The sequence below is a fragment of the Gossypium raimondii genome, chromosome 8 (genome assembly GCF_025698545.1).
Source record: "Gossypium raimondii isolate GPD5lz chromosome 8, ASM2569854v1, whole genome shotgun sequence".
NCBI classification, from domain to species: domain Eukaryota; kingdom Viridiplantae; phylum Streptophyta; class Magnoliopsida; order Malvales; family Malvaceae; genus Gossypium; species Gossypium raimondii.
The window spans coordinates 16,276,942-16,283,907 of NC_068572.1; the positions used below are offsets into that span (position 1 = coordinate 16,276,942).

The following is a 6,966-nucleotide window of genomic DNA, read 5'->3' on the forward strand; positions in this document are numbered from 1 at the left end:
TCCAATCTCCTTAGACATAATTAATTAAATGTACTTAATTAAGAAAATAAATTCTTATTATTTATTTATTTACAAGACGAGTTCATGAAAAATCAAAGGTCTTTTAATTTGAATGATGATTCAACTCGCTCAACTTCACCATCCCAATAATCCTCCGTCATTGTTGTATAATTCAATAGCTCCATAAGGATACGCTCGATAGATGGTATAGGGTCCTTTCCATCGGGTTTTCAGCTTCCTAGGAAATAACTTCAGCCTTGAACTAAACAACAACACCTTCTGGCCTTCTTTAAACTCGCGAGGCTGTATATGAGTATCATGCCATCTCTTTGATCTTTCTTTGTACATTTTGGCATTCTCAATGGAAAACAACCTCAGCTCTTCCAACTCATCCAGTTGTAACATCCTTCTTTCACCGGCTTGCTTAACATCAAAGTTCAACTACTTTAAAGCCCAGTGAGCTTTATTCTCCAACTCTAATGGCAAATGACATGCCTTCCCAAAAACTCACCGGTAAAGAGTCATTCCTAACGGTGTCTTAAGTGTTGTTTGATAGGCCCATAACGCATCATCGAGCCTTCGAGACCTTACAGTTCACTCTTTCAACTTACCCATTAGACTGGGGGTGATAGGCAGTAGCAATCATGTGTTTCACATCATATTTGTCAAACAACCACTTAAGCCATTTGTTCACAAAGTGTGAACTGTCATCACTTATAATAGCTCTTGGTGTCCCAAATTGTGTAAACACATGCTTATGTAGGAATCGCATGACTACATTAGCATCATTTGTAGGGTATGCTTCAGCTTCAACCCACTTGGATACATGGTCCACAGTAACTAAGATGTATTTGTTCCCATACAAAGAAGGAAACGGGCCTAAGAAGTCAATGCCCCATACATCAAATAATTCAATCTCCAGAATGTTTGTTAAGGGCATCTCATTCCTCCTTGATATATTTCCAATCCTTTGGCATTTATCACAGTTCTTCACATAAGCATAAGCATCTTTAAATAGTGTACGCCAAAAGAAACCTGCTTGCGAAATCTTTGTTGTAGTACGTGAATCACAAAAGTGTCCCCCACTTGGAGATGAATGTAATGATACAAGATCTCAGCAATCTCGCTTTCAGCTACACACTTCCGAATTGTATTATCTGCACATTGTTTAAACAAAAATGGATCCTCCCAAAGATAATATCGACTATCATGAAGAAATTTTTTCCTTTGTTGGTATGTTATTTCTCGAGGAATTATTCCACATGCAAGATAATTGGCGAAATCAGTAAACCTGGGTATGTCATGAATTTTATTTACCTCAAATAAGTGTTCATTTGGGAAATTCTCATTGATAGGCACATATGACTGAGTTACCTCATCTTGCTCCAACCTCGAAAAATGATCAGCTACTTGATTTCCGACACCTTCTTTGTCTTGGATCTCAAGGTGAAATTCTTGGAGTAAAAGTATCCAATGAATTAGCCTTGGTTTTGCATCTTTCTTCGTGATCAAGTATTTAATGGCCGCATGGTCAGTACATATTGTAACTTTGGTCCCTACAAGATATGAGCGAAATTTGTCAAAAGCAAAAACTATAGCGAGGAGTTCCTTTTTGGTTACCGTATAATTGCATTGGGCTCCCGTCAAAGTTCTACTTGCATAGTAAATAGGGTGAAACACTTTATTTCTTCTTTGAACCATCACAGCTCCAACGGCATAGTCACTTGCATCGCACATCAACTCAAAAGGTGAGTTCCAATCAGGTGTAACGATTATTGGGGCTGAGATTAACGCTTCTTTAGCTCTTCAAAAGCTTCCAAACATGCTTTGTTGAAATCAAACACTGTATCTTTTTCTATCAACTAACACAATGGTTTAGAAATTTTCAAGAAATCTTTGATAAACCTTCGATAAAAATCGGCATGGCCTAAGAAACTTCTGACTCCTTTCACATTCATTGGGGCCGATAATCTTTCAATTACGTCCACCTTTTGTTTATCGACTTCAATTCCTTTCTTTGAGATCTTATGACCTAAGACAATCCCTTCCTTGACCATAAAATGGCATTTTTCCCAATTAAGGACAAGATTCGTCTCTTCGTATCTCTTCAGTACCTTAGCCAAATTACTCAAACATATATCATAAGTGTTACCAAAAATAGAAAAATCATCCATGAAAACCTCAACAAAATTTTTGACCATATCAATAAATATTGCCGTCATGCATCATTGAAAAGTTACAGGTGCATGGCATAAATCAAAAGGCATTTGCCTAAAAGCAAACGTACCATATGGACAAGTAAAGGTTGTTTTATGTTAGTCCTCTGAGGCTACAACTATTTGGTTATATCCCGAATAGCCATCTAAAAAACAATATAATTCATTACTTGCCAATCGATCTAACATCTGATCCATAAAAGGCAACGGAAAATGGCCTTTCCGAGTGGCTTTATTCAACTTTATGTAATCAATACAGATTCTCCAACCGGTAACAGTTCTCATTAGAATTAACTCGTTACGCTCATTTTCAACAATCGTGATTCCACTTTTCTTCAGCATACACTGTACCGGACTTACCCACGAACTATCTGAAATAGGATAGATGATTCCCGCATCTAACCATTTGATCACTTCCTTTATCACAACTTCTTTCATAATAGGATTGAGCCTCCTTTTCCCATCAATCCTAGCTCTTTCACCTTATTCTAAAATGATTTTATGCAAGCAAAAAGAAGGGCTTATACCTCGAATACCAGCTATGGTCCAACCAATTGCTTTCTTAAATTTGTTTAGAATAGCAATTAGTAGCTCCTTTTGATCTTTCGTCAGTTCCGCTGAAATAATCACAGGAAAAGTAGAGCAATCACCTAAATAAACATATTTCAAATGGGAAGAAAGTACCTTTAGTTCAAGTTTAGGTGGTTCTTCGATTGACGACTTGGGTTGCACAAATTCTCTGACTTCCAACTCCAACGGTTCAAACCGTCTGGATTGAATAAAATTTCCCAGATAGGCTTCCATCAAAGCCATGTTTTCTTCACCTTCTTTATCCTCCAAAGGGTCAAGTTCTAAGGCTTTCTCCAATGGATCTTCTTCAAAATTGATTTCCATAAAAACCAAGGTTTCTATCTCTTCCATAACTAAACACTCCTCTGTCGGATTGGGAAATTTCATCGCTTTAAGAATGTTAAAGGTTACCTGATCATTTTGAACTCACATGGTGAGTTCCACTTTCTGCACACCAATTAACGTTCTTCCCTTGGCTAAGAAAGGTCTCCCAAGGATGATCGATACTTCCTTGTCTGCTTCAAAATCTAAGACAATGAAATCATTAGGAAAAATAAATCTATCGACCTTACCAAAACATCCTTGATCTTTCCTTCTGGATATACTAAAGATCAATCTGCTAGCTGAAGCGTCACAGTTGTAGGTCTTACTTCACCTATCCCTAACATCTTGATAATAGACTTAGACATCAAGTTGATACTCGCTCCTAAGTCACAAAAAGCTTTACCACAGTAAGATTCACCAATGTTACAAGATATAGTAAAGCTTCCCTGGTCTTTCAATTTCAATGGCAGTTTTTTTGCAAGAACGCACTGCACTCCTTTGTCAAGGCAATAGTCTCATACTCACTCAGTCGTTTCTTATTAGAAAGTATATCCTTTATAAACTTCACATAATTTGGCCTCTGTTCTAAAGCTTCCACCAACGGAATATCGATGTGTAATTGCTTCAGAAAATCCAAAAACTTCTTGAATTGCACCTCCTGTTTCTGTTTGTGTTGCTGCAATCTTTGCTGATATGGAGGTGATGGAACTTTTGGTTGAACCGGACAACTTTTCTAAGTAGGTAAATCTGCATCTAAAGAAGATATTAAAATATCTGAATTCACTAAGTTAGGGTTTACCTTGTCAGACTTTGCAGATTTTGGTTCCTTTGGTGTAAGAACTTCAACAGCTGGTTGATTCTTCTCAACGGGCTTATCTTCGACATCAATCAATCAGGGTTCTAGAATTTTACCACTTCGCAATGCCACTACCTTGATATGTTCTTTACCCAAATTTTTTGGATTCTCAGTATCGCTTGGCAAGGTTCCTTGTGGTCTATTACATAACTCCGTAGCTAATTGACCCATTTAGTTTTCCAAATTTTTTAGTGTTACTGCTTGGCTTAAATCAAAGTGTCATTCTTTGCCATGTATACTTTCAACAAGTACTCCAAATTGTTTTATGCCTCAGCCTGAGCTAGTTTTGGAGCTTACTGATTAAACCCTTGAGATTGGTTGGGTCTTTGTTGCAATAAGTTGTTGTTTGGTCCATTTCCTTGGTTGCTCCAAGAAAAGTTAGGATGATTACTCCATGAAGGATTGTAGAAGTTGGACTGGGGTCCTTGTCCACTCCTATTTTGATATTGGTTCCCCACATAGTATACTGACTCAGGATTTGATGGACAATTCCCAAAAGAATGACCTTCCCCACAATACACACAGGAAACTACTTCAAGTAGACTTGGTGGCTGAACTGCAAAATTATTAGAACTATTAGCGGTTAATTATTTTAACATAGAGGAAATAGATGATACCTAAGCTGATAATGAAGTGGGAGACTCAACTTCATGAACTCCAGCTACATGTCTTCCTGAAGCTGTTCGATTTGTTGGCCATTGATAGTTTTTACTTGCAATCCTCTCGATGATCTTATAAGCCTCATTATAAGACTTAGACAAAATTGCACCATTCGCGGAAGCATCTACCATAAATCTTGTATGTGCATTGAGACCATTATAGAATGTCTCCAACTGGATACAATGAGGAATCCCATGATGAGGGCACTTACGAAGTAACTCCTTGAATCGCTCTCAAGCCTAATACAAAAACTCGTCATCCAATTGTTGAAAAGTTGTGATCTCATTCCTTAACTTAGCGTTTTTGCTAGGTGGGAAATACTTAACCAAAAATCTCTCTGCTAGTTCTTGTCATGTGATATGAAACTTGGTGGCAATGAATTGAGCCATGCTCATGCTTAATCTTGTAACGAGTACAGAAACAACTTCAACCTCAGTGCATCTTCAGTCACATCGGCTATCTTGAATGAATCACTCACCTCCATAAACAACCGAAGGTGGAGATGTGGATCTTCTGTGGGCATACCACCATTTGTAGCATTTGAAACATCACTGGTTTCAATTCAAACTGGGTTTCCTTAATATTTGGCCTTCTAATTCCTGGGTTTAATTCACCGAAAAGTGGCATAGCATATTGTCTGATGCATCAATCCCTATCATCGGCAATGAGGATGGGATTTCATACATGATTGGCTTCATTACCTTGGTCTTGATTCTGATTTCCAAGGTCTATCTCGACTTGTCTTTGAGCTATTCATTCATGTCTTCTTTGGCTGAAAGTTCGTTCAATTTCAGGGTTTATAGGGAGTAAATCGATAATCGATCTATGCTCATAAACACCTGAGAAGACAATCACAAAAATTTAAAAGAATAAGTTAGTAATGTTAGAAATAAATCAAATTGGAAATAAATAATTTCACAAAAAATTACTATGGCAATAGTTGACGATCCCCGGCAACGGCGCCAAAAACTTGTAACGTGTAAATTTGTACAAGTGTACACAATCATTATCAAGTAATAAGTATCGAGTTATCGTCTCTACAAGGATTGTACTTGTGCTAAGTCACTTAATTCGTAAAATTATATTAACAATTTGGTAAATAAAAACACAATATAGTTGAGAAGTGGTGATTAAAATATATTGAACTAAATGCAATGATCCCTAATGCAAATTATCCTAAGTATGCAAACTATATGAATGAAATAGATTTTAGTAAATTTAAACACAACTTGAAACAATTATAACATAAATAAACTAGGACAATTACTTTAATTAAGCTCAATTTGTTATCAACATGCTTAATAACATTCGAAAAAACATTCCATGGCAACTCAATCTTTCATGAGTTTGGAAACCACATTAGGTCTTTTCGGAATCCTTTACTTAGTAAATATGCATTTTACTGATCCTTATTTACTAAGGGTTTCTTAGCATTCATGTGAAGTAACAGGGACGTGTCAGGTTTGAAATAATTTAATCACACAAATCTAAAAATTATGCAAATAACAGAGCTTGGTCAGAGTTCTTATGCAACATACAATTTAATCGGGTCAGGATCTAAATTGAGCATGCACATTTCAATTATGTGTCTGTTAGCCATCATTTGGTCAGGATCGCTCAGCTAACATAGGTGCATCTTAATCAAGTATGAATGAAATACAAACTTTATTTTAATTGAAAACATGATCGATTGAGGCAGAAACATTATAAGCATGAATTAAATAAATATTATTTAATCAAAGCAATCATCCTAGCTTAAATAAAATTAAGCTATCATTGTTGTAAACAAGAACAAATAACACATAGCAAACATCTTTATATTAAATTAAAGAAAAGGAAGATTAAACCCAATTCAGAGTGGCTGTCACCTAAGACTCTGATTGACGAGGCTCCTTCGTTCCTTTGCTTTGCTCCTTTGCTGATGGCTCTCTAAGGTGGCCAACCAAGGGTTCTTTAAAAGGCTAATTTGCTAAAAATCCTTATGCAAGGATGATGATAGGCATGAGGGGGAAAGATAGCTAAAACAGTTGAGAGAAGAGAGAATGATGAATGAGTGAGGGATGAAGGATGATTGAAAAAGTGAGAAATGAGCTCTTATTTATAGGTGAGGCAAGGGAGCTAGTTTGCTAAAAATAGGAGTTTCCATCTTTTGAATCTTCTTTCAAGGGTAGTTGACCATGAATTGAGGAAATGTCGCTGAATTTTCCTTGATTTTTGGTCAATTTGAGTGCCACCACAACTCAGGACTAAGACTCGGTCACCAACAAATCTTTTGGAAAATCTCTGATTTCTTTAACTCTTCAATGACCTTGTGTAATTAAACCAAAAATTCATTTATGG

At 36.5% G+C, this 6,966-nt stretch overlaps 1 non-coding gene across 1 annotated transcript; it reads left to right on the top strand.

Annotated features, from left to right (window-relative positions):
- The first annotated feature begins 4,815 nt into the window (after positions 1–4,815).
- LOC128032081 (small nucleolar RNA R71) lies at positions 4,816–4,922 on the top strand. Its single transcript, XR_008188211.1, has one exon. It is a non-coding gene; the product is annotated as a small nucleolar RNA R71 (small nucleolar RNA).
- Positions 4,923–6,966: the final 2,044 nt, after the last annotated feature.